Below are 21,432 nucleotides of genomic sequence, written 5' to 3'. Positions count from 1 at the left end.
ATGCAACAGCTTTGAAGAGGATGTACTCTCTTCCCTTCTCTTCTTGTGCCACTCATGCTCATAGAAATTGTTGTGGTGACTCAAGCATATTGCTTTCTCCCTAACCTGATTATTCACAAGACTCCAAGAACAGCAATTCATGCTGTGACCCCATCTGGTCTGGTGAAGTTAGACAAGTTAGATGGAAGATCTCTGAATGTCTTCTAAAATTAATACTACTGTTGGCAGTTCAATTTAAGACACATTTTGCAAATGTTCCTCCTAGCCCCAAACCTGAGCTAGGTATTAAAGTTTATCTATCTGCTGAAGATGCTAAAGACTGCTTAGCTCTTTACCTAGCACCTTGACATATGAGTGGGGTGCCTTGTTAAAGCGTGTAATATCCCTAGAAAAGCTGGTGGTTAGATTTCTTCTGACAGGTGGTTTTGCAATTACCATGTGCTGTCACTTCTCTAAGATGAGACTCATTCCTAGCCACAAACACCCACATCAAAGACAGCAGAAGCTCACAGGGATATTTCCAGGTCCCTCTTGCCCCTGCCAAAGCACCTCAGCAATACAGAGTCAAACTGTCAACGCTGAGTGCTGGCGACATTCTCAGACAGCTTTACAAGAGACATGTTACTGTCTGTAAAATAGCTTCACTGTTGGTCCTCCCTCTCCTGCACTGGCAGGGAAAGGCCAATCTGAGACATCACCACTTGTCAACCTAAATTGACTCCAGTTCAGGATGAGTCACTTGCCCCTCTCTGTTTCAAAAGGAATGGCCACTGAGTACAGTGGAACTGCTGAAAGAACGTCTGAAGCGCAGATAGATTTGGGGAATGGATACGCACCATGGGTAAAGGGTGACACGATTTAGTAATAAAGTGTAGCATTAGATTGAGAAAAGGAAAGGAATAGAGTCAGATGTAAAATAATTAACGATCTGGGAGACAACATGCTGATTGCAATGTTAAAGTCTGCAAATGATACACAGTGGGGAACAAGAAGAGGGAAGCCATACATGCAAAGAGTGGTGGGTTACTTGGAGTGCCAAGCAACGGAAAGCAAGATCGTACATCTAGAAACAAAAGATGGGTTGAGGACTCAATTCAGAGAAAGCAAGTAATCCAGTAATAATGATCTCCCATGTATGACATTGCAGCAAAAGGCTAATATGATCTTTTCTTGTTAAAATGGGGAATATCATTTAGAGACAGAAAGATTTATTTACTTCCATGTTTAGATAAGCTACAATAATTCAGTATCAATGTCTACAAATCAAGAACAATCAGCTGCAGAAGAATCAGAAAAACAACTGCAATGCAAATAAAGGATTGGAAAATATATCTTAAAAGGAGCTTGATCAACTTCATTTAATAAAGAGGAATTTAAGGAATGACAAGATCACAGCTTGTATGAATCTACATGAAGAGAAATTTGTTAATAAAGGGCTGGGAGTAGAAATTAGAACATCAGACTAGAAACAGGGCTCAAAATCTAACAGTGAAAATAATTAAACACTGAAACAGCTCGTCAAACATCATGGTGAATCCTATAGCTTAACCAACATTGGGTATTTTTTCAAATTGGTAGGCACTACCTGAAATGAGGACAATTATAACAGAATTGTATGAGACACCTAAAACATTACAGCTATGTTTATTGCTTTGGTCACCTGCAAAATTTATGGTGGGACGGGCCATGAAAAGAGAGACCGCAATGCCAGTGCGTCACAGGGACATCCTTAGTGAGCACTGGCAACACCGCTGGGGAACTCAGTCTGTGCCAGCTGAGCCACCCTCCCACACTCCACAGCAGCAGTGAGATTCCACTCTGCCTTCTCCAACTGCATATTGCACTCTTCACCATGAGTACTCAAACTGCAGCAAAGAATTTGCTTTTTACGAAGTGCTGCATCCCTGCTGCAAGAAGTGAACCTAGAAACATCATGGCTTAGTAAGGCTCTATCACCCTCTGGTGCAGACCAGAGTAAAATTGTGTCTTCAGATTTATGTGTAGATTTTGATCAGGTGAGCACAAACATTCAGAATTTCTCTAGCTTTATTAAATGTTATTCTACATAAATAACCTCTGCAGAAGAGAATTTCAAATAAACACATAGGAACATAGTGGTGTACGCACTTAGATAATTTTAGAATATTTTCTTTGCACTGAGCTTTTCAATTTTTTAAATGGCAACCACTATTTTGTATTAATGCAGAACATTACAGAAGAAATGCACTCTGCAATCTCTCATGAAGAGTTTCCTAAATGATATTTCTTGTTTCCCCAAAATAAAATAAATCATTAACACTAAAAGCTTATCGCTCTCTTTTGTGCCTATAAAGCTAGGTATGTATAAAATAGTAAACTGCTTTACTGTATAGCTTTAATTGTACAAACATAAAAAAACGAGCAATTAGCAAACATTTCTGCTTATAGCAACCAACACATTAAATAAGATGCACAGAATACAGAAGAAAACAAAAAAAAGTATTTGAGAGAACATGTTTTCTGACCTCATAAGAGGAAAGAAGAAGGAATCTCTTCCATGGCAGTATTTCACATTCCACTAAAACAGCATTGTATTTATCACTGCTGATGCGTTTGGCTTTTATCTGAAAAAAAACTCTGAAAAGGGGAAAGCTGGAACTGCTAACTGAAGGTTCAAGAGCAACATTCAACTGTTTATCTGGCAAGGCCACTATGTCATGCTAAGCCACATACTCCATCAAATTGCATAAATAATGCTGCAGTTGCTAACAACATGCAAAGACAGGAAAATACATCAGCTATCTAAATGAAACATGCAGACAGCAGTCCCAAAGGAGTTCGTAAAGATCCCAGAAAGTGTTACTTTATCACGCCTGCAAGAGTGCAAACTAGTGAATATATCTGTTTTCACATTCTTTGGTAACTTAGGTGTAACTGCTGGGATTAATTGCAACTAAAAAGTTATGAGGTTTGGTTCAATATTTAGCAGGACAAGTAATCATACTCAGAATTATTGAGCAAGAACAAAAAAATATTTTTAAACAGTTCACTGTAATACACAGAGTAGATTTGTGTAAACTGCAATTCTGTGTGAACTGCACTTCAATTAATGTGGAAAATATTTGCAGGCTTCATTGATTAAATTGAATGGTAGGTGAATCACCTTTTTTCTTGAAATGCTCAAGATTTTCTTAATGTTGTAGCAAAAAGCATTGCTCAATCTGAACAACTTCTGTTTAGCTTAATGCTTTCTTTCTGTCTAGGATCTACAGTTAGAGTTTATTCCAGATCCATTGTTTGAGTTTATGCATCAGAGAAGTTTGCTGCTTTTTTCTTTCTTTTTTTTTCCTCCCATTTGACACTAATAAATGTACAGCATTGTTTAGAAAATAGCTACCAATGCTTATATGAATGAACACAAAGGGAGGCTTAGAAACTAGGCACGTTGTTGTGACCTTACAATTCCATCCCACAGTCAACCTAATTCAAATGCTACCGAAGGCAGTGGCAGACTCTTCCTGGTTTTGGAACATGTAATGTCCATTCACAGTTGAAACATGCAGACATTTCATTTCAACGGGTCCTACAACATTTGACTTCCAAGTCTTCCAGTTCCCCCAAACTTGATGTCACAGCGTCTTGCATCCATGACAAGCATTGTCATGTGTTCGTGTTTCACCTTTTGGCCGTTGGTTTCTAATGTATCTTCTAATATGTTCTAATGTATTTTTCTAATGTTCTATGTTTTCTAATGTATTTTTCTAAAATGTTCTAATGTATTTTTCTAATGTAAAAAAAAAATCCAATTTTTTTTTTCACTATTCCATTAATTCAGCAAATCAACTGGGGAAAAAAATCTTTAGAATGGCAGAATAACTCCCACTAAAGCAAGTGCAATATACTTAAGTGACTAGTGCCTGAAATTTCAGTGTAATAAATGGTGGCTGCAAACATACAGGACCCTTATTAAAGGGCACACAGTGTAGGATGTCAGCCTGAAACAGAGAGGTAAAAATCACCAGTTTTGCTTAAAATGAAATAAAATAATTAAAAAAAAAAAAACTAAAAAAAAATTAAAATCTATTCTCTATATACAAGCAGGCTGCCCAGGTATCTTCACAAAGACATAGGTGTCTCACATGGCCCTCTGATGAAACATGAAAGAAAAAAGAACTTATGCACATACAGGGTATATATGTGCTTTTTTTATTTAAGGTATACTTAAACCACTTCCCTGGGTAATATTACCCCTTATGATGACTTACAGTCAATTCTAAAGAAACTAACCTTTACACCCTCTAGTGCTGTCTAATGGTTGAAATTTTTCATACTCCCTTTTTGCCCTCACTGTTTATTTGTTGTCAAAAAGACCATCATCAAAACAATGAGCCACAAATACTCTTGGACAGAGTAGATTATTATTGTTCAGAGCTTGCCTGTACATCCACTCCCAAAAGGAGAAACCTGTTTTCATTAGGTATATCATTAAGCTGTTTGCAGTTATTTTTCGTAAAGCTAGAAAAGAAAACCAGTCTGCATTGTAGCCTTATTTTAAATTCCCTACTGTTTCAAAACCCGGCAAAAAAAAAAAAAAAAAAGCATCTCAGTGGAAAACTAATGAATTTTAGAACAAAATTTGGTTATTACATTGCATGGGTTTTGGCTGAAGATCCTTAATTCAGGTTCTGGAAATGGAATAGAACAACTTTTCTAATGATATCATTGCTAGATGAGGCAATTATTTCATTCTTAAACAACAACAAAAAAATTATCTAGTTCTTCTTTTTCCATTTTCATTTATTTATGAACATCTTTGAGCAGTAAAATTAATTGCAGGCTACCAGATTATCCATTGACACAACTCGTTTCTTGAAAGTTGCACATTTATTTACATGACTTGTGTTCACTACAACAAACCAGTAAGGAAGAGGTCTTGGCACATAACAGAATAGTTTACATTGATCTGTGATGTAATAGACTAAAAATCCTCTAATCCCTCACTCAGGACTTCGATATAATTATATCCACTGCTGATTAATATCATTATGAGTGAATAGATGAACAATAAATGGTTACTGTTTCATATAAATGGTTACTGTTTCATATAAAATAATGTGATAATTTTACTCCATCACATTATTACATCCATCACGACACTCAGAACCATCCCCCTGCCTTATGGCACTAACAAGTCATCAAGATGGAGCAAAGGAAGAGACAACCCTTCCAGTCCACCATGGGACACACATTTCACAGCTAGGCTGTGAATAAGTGTGTTATCCATCTTTTTGTTGAAGAGAGAACTACAGTGTCCAAGTCTAGCATTTTAGGTCTTTCAAAACCTCCTCTGGTTTTATGTATTAATAGTTAGTACTTTATAGTCACTTGAATCTCTCTGACCTACCAATGATGATATCACTCTGATTGGGGTGATTCTGAAATCCCAATGGAATTACATTGGGGATAAATTCACTCTGAGGTGTTTATAGGTTTCATTTGGATTGTTGTGGACAACCTTCACACAAGGCTTACACACACATCACACAATGCTATTCTCCATTGTGCTAAAGGGCCACAATATTATTAATGGAAGGTAATTTTTATGATGAATGTGCTAACAATCAGCTTTGGAGCTATACAAAACACAAAAAAGGTCATTCCCTAAAAATTACCATGTCTCAGCTCAGAGTAGGCTGAAAGGCATAAGTGCTCTGTCAAATACAACTGCCTCTGTGCATTAGTGGAGACAACTGTAATATTATTATGCAGCAACTGGGACGCAGCAGTTTGGCTTTGCATCACTAATGCCATTGCTCTGAATGCAGCCACCCTGGATCTGTCTTCTGAAGTTAGCTACAAATACTGTTTTCTTCACCAGAGGTAGACTAGTACTTAAGAATTAAAGCATTTTTGATAATTTACAAGACTGCAAGCAGCAAGAAAAAACGTCAGAAAGAATATGAGAAAGAAAGTAACAGCACAATTTCCACTTGGGCAGCAGTAGCCTGGTCAGGTCACTGGTGCTCCTCAGAAGCCACAGCAAGAGCAGCAAAACCTGGGGAGGAACTGCACAAAAGACAGAGCACCCTGGGTGTGAAGGGTGGAGCTAAGCAGGAAAGCAAGTGGAGAAAACAATGGTATTTCCACAGGCAGTTGATAGGCCTTCTTTTTTTTCCCTTTTTTTTTGTTTAATGAAAAATACACACCTTTCTCCTGCACTCAGAGGCGGCTGGACAACTACCAGCAGCATTGCTACAAGCAACACTGACAGGAAACGCTGATTATTCTGGGCTCAGCACCACAATAGTGTACATAACTACATAGCTTTGAGAATGGAGCCAGCTCATGTCTTTCTGCCTTGGCATGAGTGTCTGCTTGCAAAAGAGAAAAGCAATTGCATGTCTGTGATGTAAGTTATTTTAGATTTAAATAACAATTTAAAATGTAATTTAAAAATTACATATTGACAGTAAAAAATGCATTCCACATGCTGTGGATTCACTGAATTTGCTTGATTTTTCCCCCCCATGTTCTAAGGATGTTAGTATTTTGAGAATATACATTTCTCATGTGGTTCAGACCCCACATTCTGCAGATGAAGGTTAAGTGAATGAGATCTAAGTGTACTCAACGCCTTTTTTTTCTCCACAAAGCAAGGAGGAAGCAACCTGAAAACAGTCTTCTCTTTTACCCTAGAATAACTCACATGCTTTGAGTATCAGTCCAATCCTCCCCAGGAGCTCTGGGTAGCTCCATGAGATAGATACACGGCATTTTACTGTTCTGAGGGTCTTCTCTTAAATGTAAGTAATTGTTAGAAGTAGTTCTGAATTTACAGTAATGTATCTCCATGGTCTCACATTCATATCTAACCTGAGAGGATTTTGACTGTAAATCTTGTCTATCCTAAGGCTTGTTTGTCAACCTACATAAAATCAGTTCACACTAAATTCATGCTAAAGACTAAGTACACTTTTGTTCTTAGTAATAAAATACATTGCAAAGTTAATGAGCTTGTATTGTATTTACCATTTTGCCAAGCAGCTATGCATAAAAGGATTCAGATTTAGTGTCCAGGCCTTAGCCCCAATTAAAAGTATTTAAGAATGCAGAAAATTAGTAATACAAAGTAAAATATTTTTTCTGTTAAGATAAACCCCAGCTATTTCATAAGATATATGTCACATAATGACAGTCATTTTTCACCATAGTTGCACAGCTACTGCTTGCACTGACCAGATGTGGAACTGCATTAATAGCTGCTAGAATAACTCATCCAATAAAAAGTTTCAAACAGCAAAAGACCAAGAACATTCATAGCCTAACAGGACTAGTAACACACAGGAACTCCCTCAGGTGAATAGGAAATTTCTTTTATTATTGAACTAGTAAACATATACTGTAAGAACTAAATATTAATTGAACATACAAAATATATGTAGAGTGGCAGTGAGACAAGCTTGTTAATTGGTTGAAGTTCCCACACTTGTATTTTTTAAGGTAAACTAATTAGCCAATATACACACATTCTCATACAGGTTTTATGTGTAAATGCACTGTTTTGGGAATTATTAAAATAGAATTTGAGGCTTCACGAAACTGCTGTTTTTCTGGGACTCTTAAGGTCCACACACTTGTATGTTATGATTTATACCTGAATTACACGATTTCACTCTGGCCTGCCAACAGATGAAATGACTACACTGAAAAAATAACAATTCCTATCTAATGATTCCTTTGATAGTGCTAAGTTTATCATAATGCTTAGTCATGCTAAGTTTATGTTAGAAATGCTGTTTCTCTTAATGCTTTTTCTCTTCAGAGCACTACACAAAACAATTTTCAAAAGCTTAGAGTCTGTTGCTAGAACCCATGTAAACATTTTGCTATTAGATTGACTCCAATTAAATTTAGATTACACTCAATAATGGGTGTGTGACAACAAATTGCTTTAGTTGCATAATGGACACATGGCTGCTATTTATACTGAACTCCTTCCCAGGGGCAATTTGCTCCCTGACCTACCCTCTCAGAATGCCTTCCCCAGCAGCATATTCTCAGTTTACCCGAACGATTGCCCCTGGGCAGCAGCACTGCTGTCACTTTAGCAGGCACATGGCTACTGACTGGCATGGCAAGTTCATTTTAGGCAAAATAAATCTGAGGTACCTGACAGCAGTTCATTCAGATTTCATTTGGCTTTACTTATGACTTTCTTGTTTGACCATCAAGCATCCAGTCCTTTAACAACCTATAAAGTTGAATGGCACTGTTTTACACAAGTACATTCTCCGGGAAAAGTGGATCGAGACCTCTACCCTCCGAAGAGTATTGGGGGAGGGGGGGGCACGGAATCACACAAAGCCCTTTCCTAAATGGCCTTGATCTCTAGGGAAGGAAGCGTCAGCAGGGATGGATTACAGGCTCCCTTTTCCTTCTTGAATCATTTTTTCTTGTCTCCTTTTTAAGGGTCAGAAGGTTTTTGCCTCTGATATGAATAATTTATTTTTTGGCTAGGATTCATATATTGCCTCTTATGACCATTGAGAAGGACTATGGAACCTGACACATCTATATAAAATCTACCTTTGCAACCCATTCCTATCAGTAGCAGTACAAAGTAGTGGAAGAATGTGGCAATCACCACATCATAAAAGGTTGCCTTCAAGACAGTAGAGCACTTAGAAGCAAGTGTATATTTGACTTCCCTGAGTTTGCAAGGCAACTGCAAAAACTGATAACTTAATTTTCAGATACACTTACCAAAAGCTGAATTATTGGAAAGACTAAAACTAAAATAGCAGCAATTACAACCCGAAGGAAAAGGGCAACTGCAGTCCATAAAAGAACACAAATTGTGCATAACAGAACCTCAGAGCCCCTGAAGTGATTCCTTTAACTTTAGTAAAACAGCTTTGTCAGACAGACATCTCTGAAACTGGATCAACATTGTCACCTAGTGGCAGCTGAAAACTGCCAGCGAGAAAAATTCCTTGAAGCTTGTCACCCTTTCATACCAAGACCTCAGTAATGGGAAGCGATAGAGTGATTTTCCGAACAAGCTACCCATTACTGCTAGCTCTTTCTAGAGTCCTAATACAGGTCTTCTGTCGTGAAGTGTCGGATGTCGCAAGACGTAAATTGTTTTCTATTGACAGAAACCTAAAGTTACTATACTTTTGGACACTGGGCAATACAATCTCCATTTACTTTCTTCACTGTGATTAATCATTGTTAGACCTGCCTTAAGTTTTCTGCTACTACAGCTCCCAAAGACACTGCTCAATCTTTATATTAAAACTTGACATAGGTTTTCTTTCTTCTGTTCTCTTAAAGTTGTGATGAACTTTAATGTAAGTTAAAATTTGACTAACCACTTTGGTACTGTAGCTTCATCCTATCAAAGTGCAAAAAAATAAAGAAGAAAAAATTTGTAAATTAAGTAACTAAAACAAAATAATGAAATCAAAGCAAACAGCACTTTGTGGGTTTTTTTTCCTACCATTCCTCCCCTGTTCCTGGAAGTCTTGAGACAGATCTTTCTCAGATAGTTCCAAAAAAGAAGAATAAAACTTCAACTAAATCAATCCAAAATGAAAACAAAATTTAAAAATCTGTGGGAATCTCTTAGCTATCTTCAATAAAGTAAGAGAAATGTTTTTAGATTTATTTCAAATTTAGGAATTATGATCTGTTGTTCTATTTTGCATAAAAATAAACAGTATGATTTTTCTCAAGCAGCTTCTTGGGGTAGAGATTCTTAACATTTTTTACTTAAGCAGTTAGCTAGCTTCAGGTCAATGCACTTTCAAGAACCTTGTGAGGGAAAACAATACATTCATGTTACAGATGGCAATTTCACATTTACAGCAACTTCCAGCCAAGGAACTTAAAGTTTTATGGAAGTGCTGTCTGAGTGCACACTGCTGCAGAAGCCATGTCAAGACATACCAATTCTAAGGCCCCCAGCTTGCCTCCTGATCAACACAAACAAATCCTTACAGCCAAGTAAGTCCCACCAGCCTAGTGGAATAGGCTCTATTTAATAGGCAAAGAGCTATCAGTGAGAATCCAAGTGCAGGATCTCAGGCAAACCAACATGAATGCCTGGAGAAAAGAAGTGGGAGCTGATTGCTCTCCATTTTCCTGCTTGTGTTCAAAATAGTTGGTTTATTTTATTTGTTATTATCATGGGTGAAAAAGCCCACCTTTTTTGCACAACCTGAGTGAATTTTACACTGGTCTGGGAAATTCTGGTTTCAACACTTTTTCAGTAAATGCCATGATTTTCTAAGGTGTTCAACTATGGTTTCAAGAGTACAGACTAGTTTACCTGGCAACGGCAGCAGAGTGCTGTGGCCCTGGAAGAGCCCCCTTCCTTGAAGCTGTAGCAGTACTTCACCTCCTGTATCTCCTGTAAAAGATACGGCCCTCAATTATTAGTTGAAAAAGGCTCACAACTAGTGAAGCAGAGATTGGTGCAAATGCAAGATTATTTTATTTTCACTTTCTTTGGGGTTATTTTCATTTTTTTTGTTTGCCACTACTTATTCATAGACTGCAAATATGTCTTCACGAGACAGATATAGATACTTTGTTTTGTCCTGGTTACCATATTAAAATAGAAACTGTTTTGATTTGTTCTGGGTTTTTTTTCACAGCACTATTCAGCATGACCAAGCGGGTCTCAATATTTTAACGGTTTTATATATTTACAATAAAATATATAAAAAAAAAAAAAGCAAACATCCAGGAACCAATCTCTCATTTTTGAGCATTGGCTACTCCTCTTCATATCATAATAAAGGACCAAGCACACCCCACATGTACTTTTTTTTTTTTTTTTCACATTTGAGATGTTCTACTGCTGTAGAGGTAATCTGAAGCTCAAATATATCATAAATAAAAAAATTACTATAAAACAATAAACAAAGACTTAATTTATTCATCAGAGGAGCAAGGTTTATGTTCTTTACATACTTCACACAAGAGCTGACAGCTTGCCAGTCTCATTACATTTAACTGAACTATCTTTCCAGTTTGACACTGTACCCCATACGAATCTGAACCTGCAAAAGTAGCAATAAAGCCACAAAGACTGAATTGCCACATCTGCATTGAAAATTATCTCTGCTACTAGTGACACTAAGAACTGCAACATCAAAAGAATGAGAGGGCTGACAGAAAACCCAAACTTTCATATTAGCTGTATCTATCATGACAATGAATGTAATTAAGGAACGCATTCATTAACCTTAAATAATACGTATATTTTTGTTCTCTTATTTTCAGTGAGGATTTCTTTATAATACAGCCTAAGTTTGGCAAATAAAGTACTTAAACTTCTGTTTACCAACACAGAGATACCACATGTAAACAGTTAGAGGAAGTACGAGACATCTCCCTGCATCAGAGGCCATCAAGTAACAGGCGGGGATTTGGTTTGTCAAAATTCTGTATACAGAATTTGGCAAAATCTGTAATATTATACTTAAACACATCTGAAGTATAATAATAATGTAACAACACTGGTTAAATTCAGATTTAACAATGTATCCCATGGAAATATACAAAAGGATTCACTAGCTTTTGGGGCCCAATTTAACCCTGTATTTGACTACATCTTAACTTCAAACATAGAAATTCATTCCATTGACTCTTTCCAGATCAAAACCTTTGAGAAGAGTAGAAATAAATATCAGGAAATACAGAAACTGAGAACAGTTGAGCAAAATGAGCATGCTATTTAAATCGGCAGAACACCGCCATTAGAGTTGGAAAGGTAGATATTTGCTTTAGTGCTGAGCTCTCATCAAAGAATCAGAGAAAGCAGAAGATAAACTCATGGAGGTCTGAAGCCAGGTCTCTGGCCTGTGTTCTCCCAAACTGCATGCTTCTTTTGATAGGTACACAGCTGTCCTTCAGTTGTGCCCTTTTCCAAGTACATTCAGGTATAAAAATCAGTCCTCCATCTAGTTGCATGCACCGTGCAAATGATCATTTTAAGACCCTTGTTGGCATATGCACAAAGCAAACAAGAAGCCTTGCAATCACTTAAAGGGGAATTAAATTATGCCACTCTGATAGTGATAATGAATTTTGATAAGATTCTGAAAAAAAAATGGTTAATTTTGGTAAGAATTTCAAAATGCTTAAATGAAAATAAAATGCAGAGGCTTGTATAATACACTTCCAGCAAACTAATCATTTTGATCTTTCACATTCTTGGTATGATAAATAAGATAAAGCAAAGACTTAATGACCTGAGTGGGAAATCAGTTTCACTTCAGAAATTAAAACCTCCATCCAGTGTTACTACCTGATGTTTGAAGAACAGCAGTAATGCCAAGTGCTCAGCATAGAATCATAGAATCATAGAATGTCCTGAGTTGGAAGGGACCCACAAGGATCATCGAGTCCAACTCCTGTCCCTGCATAGGACAACTCCAAAATTCACACCATATGTCTGCAAGCATTGTCCAAATGCTTCTTAAATGTTGTCAGGCTTGGCACCGTGACTGCCTCCCTGGGGAGTTGTTCCAGTGCTCCACCACCCTCAGGGTGAAGAACCTTTTGCTAATATCCAACCTAAACCTCCCCTGGCATATCTTCCTGCCGTTCCCTCTGGTCCTACCATTGGTCGTCAGGGAGAAGAGGTCAGCACCTGCCCCTCCTCCTTCCCTTGTGAGGAAGCTGTAGACTGCGATGAGGTCTCCCCTCAGTCTCCTCTTCTCCAGGCTGAACGAACCAACAGCCACTCCTCATACAGCTTCCCCTCTAAACGCTTCACCATCTTCGTGGCTCTCCTCTGGACACTCTCTAGTAGCTTCATATCCTTTTTGTACTGTGGCACCCAAAACTGCGCACAGTACTCAAGATGAGGCCACACCAGTGCAGAGTAGAGCGGGACAATCACCTCCCTCGACCGGCTAGCAATACAGTGCTTGATGCACCCCAGGACACGGTTGGCCCTCCTGGCTGCCAGGGCACACTGTTGGCTCATGTTCAACTTGCCATTGACCAGAACCCCCAGGTCCCTCTCTGCGGGGCTGCTCTCCAGCCTCTCGTTCCCCAGTCTGTATGTACATCCAGGGTTGCCCTGTCCCAGGTGCAAAATCTGGCACTTGCCCTTGTTAAACTTCATACGGTTGGTGATTGCCCAGCTCTCTAATTTGCCCAGATCTCTCTGCAGGGCCTCTCTGCCCTCAAGAGTGTCAATGGCTCCTCCCAATTTTTGTCATCAGCAAACTTTGATAACAAATCTTCAAGTCCTGCATCCAAGTCATTTATGAAGACATTAAAGAGCACTGGCCCCAGGATGGATCCCTGCAGAACCCTGCTAGTGACTGGTCGCCAGCCCGATGTAACCCCATTTACTATAACCCTTTGAGCCCGACCTGTCAGCCAGTTGCTCACCCATTGCATTATGTGTTTATCCAGCTGTATGCTGGACATTTTGTCCAGGAGGATACTGTGAGAGACAGTATCGAAGGCTTTACTGAAGTCCAAAAAGATTACATTGAGTGGCCTCCCTTGGTCAACTAGGTGGGTAACCTTGTCATAGAAGGAAATCAAGTCTGTCAAGCAGGACTTTCCCCTCATGAACCCATGCTGGCTGGGACCAATGACTGCGTTGTCTTTCAGGTGTTTTTCAACAACTCCCAGAATAATCTTCTCCATGATTTTGCCAGGCACAGAGGTGAGACTGACAGGTCTGTAGTTACCAGAGTCATCCCTGTTGCCCTTCTTGAAGATTGGGACAACGTTTGCCAGCTTCCAGTCAATTGGGACCTCTCCAGATTCCCAAGAACATTGAAAAATCATTGAGAGAGGCCTCGCTATGACATCAGCCAGCTCTTTAAGTACCCTTGGATGAATCCCATGAGGCCCCATTGACTTACAGGGATCCAGCTGGAGCAGCAAATCCCTCACAAGTTCAGGGCTGGTTGGGAGTTTGTCGTTCTCACAGTCATGGTTCTCTAGCCCAGGGCTCTGGGGGTCCCAGAGCCCATCATCGGTGTTGAAGACCAAGGCAAAGATATCATTAAACAAACATCTCTGCTTTGTCTCTGTCCCTGTTTGTGAGGTGACCATGCTCGTCAAGTAATGGGCCAATGTTATTTCTCGCCTGCCTTTTGCTATTTACATATTTAAAAAAGCCCTTTTTATTGTCCTTCACAGTACTGGCCAGCTTCAGCTCTGGTTGAGCTTTGGCCACGCATATTTCATCCCTACAGCGGCGAACAGCATCTCTGTAGTCCTTCCATGTCGCCTCCCTGTCCCTTGCTTCCACTGGTCATACATTTTCTTTTTTCGTCTTAGTTCTAGCATAAGATCCCTACTCAGCCAAGCCGGCCTTCCACCTCGCTTGCTTGACTTCTGACATTTTGGAATTGCCTGCGCCTGTGCTCTTAGGAGGTGGTACTTAAAAAGTGACCAGCACTGATGGACCCCAGCACCTTCAAAAGCTTTTTCTCAGGTGACCTTACTAAGCAGTTCCCTGAGCAGCCTGAAGTCAGCCCTCCTCATATCCAGAGCTGAGGTCCTGCTGGCAGTTTTCCTCCTGTTACCATAAGATTCCTGTTACCAGCAGATTCACCACATATTCCAAAACTACAAAGATATCTTTTTCATACCAATCATGTGTAGACCTGAACTGCATATGTACCTCTATTTCAAATAATTTATACAGATCAATGGTGTATCTGACCATTAATGAGTTCACATTGCTATCAATCTCAATTGAGTAATATAAAATTGCTCTTTATTCTTATACTTACTGTACAGTGATTCAGAAATTACGTTGAATTTGCTGTCTATAAAATGGAAACAAAAATACCCATAGGGAAAAAAAAAAAGAAGGGGGAAAAAAAAAGCATTTTCTTACCAGATTTTCTCCTTTTATGTATGCAAGATCTTCTTGCTCTTTATTTGTCTACATCCTCCAGAGGCAGCATAATTAAGGCAAAGATCTGGACTGTATTCCATACTGGCAAAGTTATTTCACATGTTCTAATCCCTGCTGCACCTGTGCAGTTCAAAAGACAACAGTTGGCACAAATATTACTGCAGGTTGAATTTAGCCCCAGTTTTTTTATTACTGGTGATGGGGCAAAAGTAGTAATAAATCCAGCTTGCTCTCAGAACAAAAAATGGGACTACAAGCCATAAGAGGAAAAAATATTTTTAATTTAGGCTGAAAACACATTGAGTCAATGACACTGTATTTTTCTAACACCATTTTTACAGTCCATGCTTAGAATCAATAGTTTTCTTAACCCAGTTTTATTAATCCAGCAACTAAATTACTATACCGTAGACATATCACCATTTTGCTTGAGGAGGATACAAGTTCCAGGGAAATCCAAAGCTGAAAATTCACAAGGCAATAAACTGTAGGAGGGCTTGGGGAGTACTGACAGAATCATGACATTGTGACAACTGCCACACTCATTATCTCCTCCAGTATAACACAATAAAATTATGTCAAAAAGGATCTACTACCTGCAATTTTAAAAACTTATGTTTGGAATCGTGAAGAACATTGTAAATGCTAGGTATTCTTGTTATGACAGGATTTCATTAACTGCCAACTGCTCAATTAGCACACTCTAAAAACACACCAAAAATTTACACCTTTCAGTCCACCTTTTAATAAAGATGTAATAGAACAGGCAAAAGTGTAATCACACACTATTATGATATTTGAAATAAGTTGCTTGTAGGTTGTTTATATTACATGACATTATGGAATTGAAACTACAGAGAAAGTACTGGAATTTAACAGAAAGATAATTTCAGTTGTATTTTTCCAACATGTTATATTAAAACTCTCATCTGTATTTGGGAAAACTGGAATGTGCACTTGAACTGAAGCTTCGCTGACTGTGTTTCAGTTCCATCTTCTAGAGATAGCAAAAAATTGTTTGTAGAATATATTCTAGATTTACTCAAGTCACAAGGCCAAAGCAACTGTTCTCAGGAAATAAGAAGGCTATGATATGTAAGACTTAACTTGGAAAACCTCTACACAAACTCTTCAGAGCTGAAGTAATCCTTATGGTACTCAAGGAAGAAAATGGGACATTTCATTTTTTGAATCTCACATGAGGACATTTCAGATTTCACATAGCAGAAGCAGCAGCAATTACAGCATAAATACTGACAAAAAATATGTTGAAAAAGAGAGAAAGTATTCACAGTCATTACTTAAACTATTTACACAATTCAGAAGGAAACAGAGATCAGTATGTTCCAAATGAAGACACTAAACATGAGCTCATATTGAGAAAAAAGAAGCCTTTTAAAAACTGTAAGTAGAAGAAGATAAAATGTCTTGAAAACCAAATACACAGTTGTAGAGAAATGATAAAGCAAACTTCTTTAATGAACAGAAACATCAACACACAAAGAGCTCTCAGAATAGAAGTACTGCCATGAGATGGAATGCATTAGCTATACGACTACGGATCCAGTAATGAGCTGTGGTTTTATTCACTGGAACCTCTTTTTTTATCACAGGTAATTTTTATAGTATCAACAACAGGCTTGATACTTTTTGGTAGATTTATGATTTTCTTTTTACTTCTACGGTGTTTTTCAGGAAGAAAATGTGTTCATATATATATTCAAGCATGTATGTGTGCATATACAAATGTACAAGTATATATATACACAAAGAGAGACATATATATATCACATATATATATTCAAAAAACATATTCAGATATCTTATATGCCCTTACTAAGATAAAGATATCTAGCTTGATATCGTCGAGTGTTTTACAATCTTTATTTCATTTTACTACATCAACACTAAAACATCACTAAGCCAAAAAGAGAAACGAGACTGAGTTAACAAATGCAAAAAAAAAAAAAAAGGAGGACAATTTACACTACATAAAACTGGTTCCTAAATTAAATGCATCAGCTCTGAAAAGAAGACTTGGACACTATGAAAACCTTTACTTGATTGATGTGCAGCATCATAATTTTTAAAGGCTCAAATGTATTAGAATAACCTCAGCTCCCCCAGCAATCTGTACCAGGGAAAGGAAAAGTTACCATCAAGAAATCCAACTAACATGACAAGTATCAGGGGATCTCAGACAGACATGTGGAGACTGTGAAAACACAGATTTTAAGATATCTGATAAATTTACAGATACTACATTAATCTCACTCAGAAGAATAAAAAGTCAGCAAACTATGCAGATTTCCAGGTTGTTCTTTACTGAGTCTTTAGCGCTTTCAGCAATATTTCATGAATGTGCAGTCATGGGCCAACTGGTAAATCCTTGCACACTGCTGCTCTGTGGGATTCTGGTTGCACTTGAAATGCAAGAGAGGAATACTGATGAGCATACACACTGTTCAAAGGTATTTCACTCATTCCCCTTACCCTACATTCCTGAAGGTGCACCTACAATCTACAGTAGCAAGATGACGCAGGTCAACAAACAACTCAAGGAACCGCGCAGATACCCAAAACGAAGGGACTGGCCTGTGATGATTCGCCAAATAAACCTGACTGTGACGAACCAAGGTTTTTAGTTTCAGCAGCAGCTCTTTGGTGTTTGAAACTGTAATTAACAGCTGTGTTTTAAGAAATCTGTTCTATTAATTGGCATGGTTTCTGAAGTGGCATGTCTCCTCTTACACTTAGAGATAAAACCCATGCAATGACTGGCTTTCATTCTCTATAGAATACAGACAAGGAAAATGGATGGGTGACTAAGATTGATAAAAGCCTTTAGAAACTAAGCAGAGGAGAATTTGCATTGCATTCATCCAGAAGATGATTAAGCTATGTATATGAATATAGTATTTCAAATGACTATAAAGCCACTATCCACAACTGAGTCATCTGAAAGAAATTGGAAATAGCTTATGACTTCTGATACTCAAAATGCATAACTTGGAAAACTTCATAAATACAATTAAAATATTTTTATTAATAGCTTGTTCTGAAACTTGGCTGACAACAAATTCAGCACTCGGGTAACAAACATGTCACACATAATAAAGTCACACACTTTGCTGAATAACTGCATAATAGATGCTATTTCATTGCTAGGAATCACCTATGAAGGAGACACTAAAAATTTTCTCAGAGCAAGGCTAGGCTCTGCAAGCTTACAAGGGGAAGTGCTCAATAAAAATCCTTGGTTGGAGAAGTTTCAGACCCCAAATTCATCCCTGTTTGTTGGTCAGCAACTTCCTTATAACATGACAGTTTCACTGACATTTGTGCTAGTACAGTAAGAGACCCCCAGGGCAAAAGCAAAATTTCTGCTAGAACAGGCTACAAGCAATACAAGGTTTAAGTGGCACCATTTTTCAAGATTCCAGGAGTCTTCCAAGTGCTGTGACCACTGCAGCTTTGAGGGACTACTGGCTGAGTGTGGTAAAAATGAGCATGTAAGGCTCTCCAGGAAAAACCCATTGTAAAACTGTGGGGCTTCCCAGTTAATCATGATTCTTACCATTACCTTATAGAGCATTTCTATCTTTATGCTGCTCCCCAATCACTTCTCACACAGAATACAGACATACAGATATGGAAAAGAGAGGCTGTCATGCACAGCAAGAATATCTGTTGACTAGTGACAGTCTTCAAAATACCCATTCATTTGTCTCAGACCTTTGCAAATGAGTTCAAAGGCCTACACCCCATCCACAGAGAGGACAAAATTTTGTGCCTCCTGTAAACATTAAATGCTCGGGTAACTTTCCTAATTCTCTTTTTGCTCAAAAAGGCTTTAGAACATTAACAAATTAAAAATAAACCTACTAACATTTTAACTGGCAAACATCAGACACTGCTAAACTTTAAAGAGAAAGTTCTGGACACAAATACGCTTAAATTAGCATGTCTTTCATTTTAGACTGGATTACTAAACAGTATATTATCACAAAATTCTTCTGGTTAAAATTCAGATCAATTTTTGTAAAAGAACACACCCCATAATACCACAGGCTACATTGCTCAGCAGACTCCAACAGATAGCCTTACGTGTGGTAAACTGAAATATAAGACCTCTTCAAGATAATCTCACACTGTCTGGAGGTACAAAGCCAGAGCCCACATGATTACAAACATAGGTAAATTTTTAAAGAGTAAAAGTATTTAATCTCAAACAATATAAAAAATATTATAAGATGGGAAGAAGAGCAGTTTGCTCTCATAAACTCAAGAGTCACAAAATATGTATGATTTAATATGCACAACCAAGAATTTATGCATCAAATATATGTGGCCATGTCAGGTAATGGTGAGTATGGGAATATGATTTTATGACCTTTAAAAAAAAAAAACAACAACCACATAAGTAGTTCTTATTTTGTATATATTATATTTTTTATAAAAAGTAAACATTTAACTACTTAGCCAATATCTCTTTTAAAAAAGAAGGTACAATATATTACTACTTTTGTTGTCCTGAAGAAATCAATGTGTTCAAGCTGACTCAGCTGTAAAATTGGCAGGCTATAAAGCCATCAAGACATACAGATGCCTACACATACTTTTAACCAAAATCTAACCAAAGAAAGTTTGTACCACATAAGGAGCATTAACACATCAAAGACTAGGCCTGCATTATAAATACAAGGAGGAAATGTTGAACTTCACTGAAAAATTTATCTTGGAACACAGTATAAACAATGTACCAACCAAGCTGTAATTCAAGTCATCTTGGTTTCCATGAACAATTTTGGCAATTGCTCTATATCCACACTGGAAGTTATTAAGAATGAATGCTTGTTACTGCATAGAACTACAGTAATCTACAAACTTACTGAGTCATTGCATAGTTACAAAATTTACTTTGAACCGTTAGCCTCTGCTCCTTCAAACAGTGCTGCAGAAGACCGAGTAATATATTTTAGGACTGCTCCTTGTGTTTTTTCAGTGTTTCATATGAGATCACCATATATGTTTATTTAGAAGGTCAGAACTTAATTAATTTGCTTGGTAACTCCAAATCTCAAGCAACTGCTTTGAAATATAGTACAGTCTCACCACCCAAATTCCCCTATCAAACGTAGAAATTGCAAGGAACCTTGCACCTATAGCAAACGTTTTGCAGCTCAACCCCTTTGTTAGAGTTGAAATTTAACTTCTCTTGTTAAACTGAGTTAGCTGAGTGAAAAGGAAACTGTGACTAAGGCCAGTAGAGGGGGTCTTCTATCATGCTTTGGTACTGTTTTCTAGTAAGTACTAGAGTAGCACTAGTAGAGAGACTATTTTCTACTGGAGTGTTTTCTAGCACTCTCTACTCTTCTCTGATGAATGACTCTTGAATACAGCCAGATACAAATTGTAATTGACTTTGACTCAAAGCCATTTTGTTTTTCCTAATCTTTGCATGAAACAGGTGTTAACGCCAATGCAGTCTGGGGATTAATCAAAGACAAGCATTTTAACATTCAAACCACTATGTACAGCTATCACAACTTGTGAGAACTAATAAAAGATCCCTCACATAAGCGTAACGACATAATGTGACAATTCATGGATTTTGTTTGGGGAATTCTTTGTTTTATAAGCAGTTAAAGGCTCATGATGACAAGCAGCATCAATGACAGTTAATACAAAAAAGTTTGTAATTATCTATAGCAAGGATAATGGAATACTTGATTTATAATTATCTTCATGGAAGTAGTACCTTTATTTTTCCACTAAAATGAGGTCATACAATTAATTCTAAATATTTAAGACTGACATCTCTAGCAATGCGTCTTCCTAAATAATCTAAATTCCCTGAAGTGCTTTGTTCAGACACTGAAAACATAAAAAGTGCTAATTAACATGAGAGCATATGCACAGTGATGCCTTATTTCCTCTTTAACACTTTTTCTGTCCTGGTTGATCAATATCCTAGAATTCAGTGGCCTGGTTAATTCACACTTGCAGGCTACCAGGAACAGAAAGCCTTTGTTCCAGCCTGACAGAGTAGTCATACCTCTGCTCTTGCTGGAAGGTTACCATGGATCACCAAAAATATATATGGAGACCTGAAAAGGAATAATCATGAAGCCACCCAAAAATCCATTGATTTGGAGCAATTCAAGACAAGCTGGCCTGGTTGGTCTATGCTGGCTCAGTCATAAATCAGGTTGTTCTCCTCCTGCACAGCTGCCTAAGGGAAAATATAAGTCTTACTCTCTGCAATTAAACAGTTTCATTTCACAGTTTTGTCATTTGAAACTATGACAATGGAATTTAGCAAATCTTTGTTACAAAGAACAGACTAACAAAATGTGCCGTGTCAAAGTATTTTATTAGTAAAGCTGATTTTTATTAGCATCTTGACTCACCATATAATCTAAAGGAGAGTACCTACTAAAGAGCAGTTTGTTTTGTAGATAACCCAGGTAGCAGTTAAAACACACGTAATTCCAGATTGCTGAGATACACTTCTCTCAATACACATAACCAGTTTGTGATGC

This window comes from Platalea leucorodia (genome assembly GCF_965183815.1).
Source record: "Platalea leucorodia genome assembly, chromosome: 9".
NCBI classification, from domain to species: Eukaryota; Metazoa; Chordata; class Aves; order Pelecaniformes; family Threskiornithidae; genus Platalea; species Platalea leucorodia.
The sequence above is the reverse complement of the archived record's forward strand: the minus strand, read 5'-3'. Positions refer to the sequence as shown.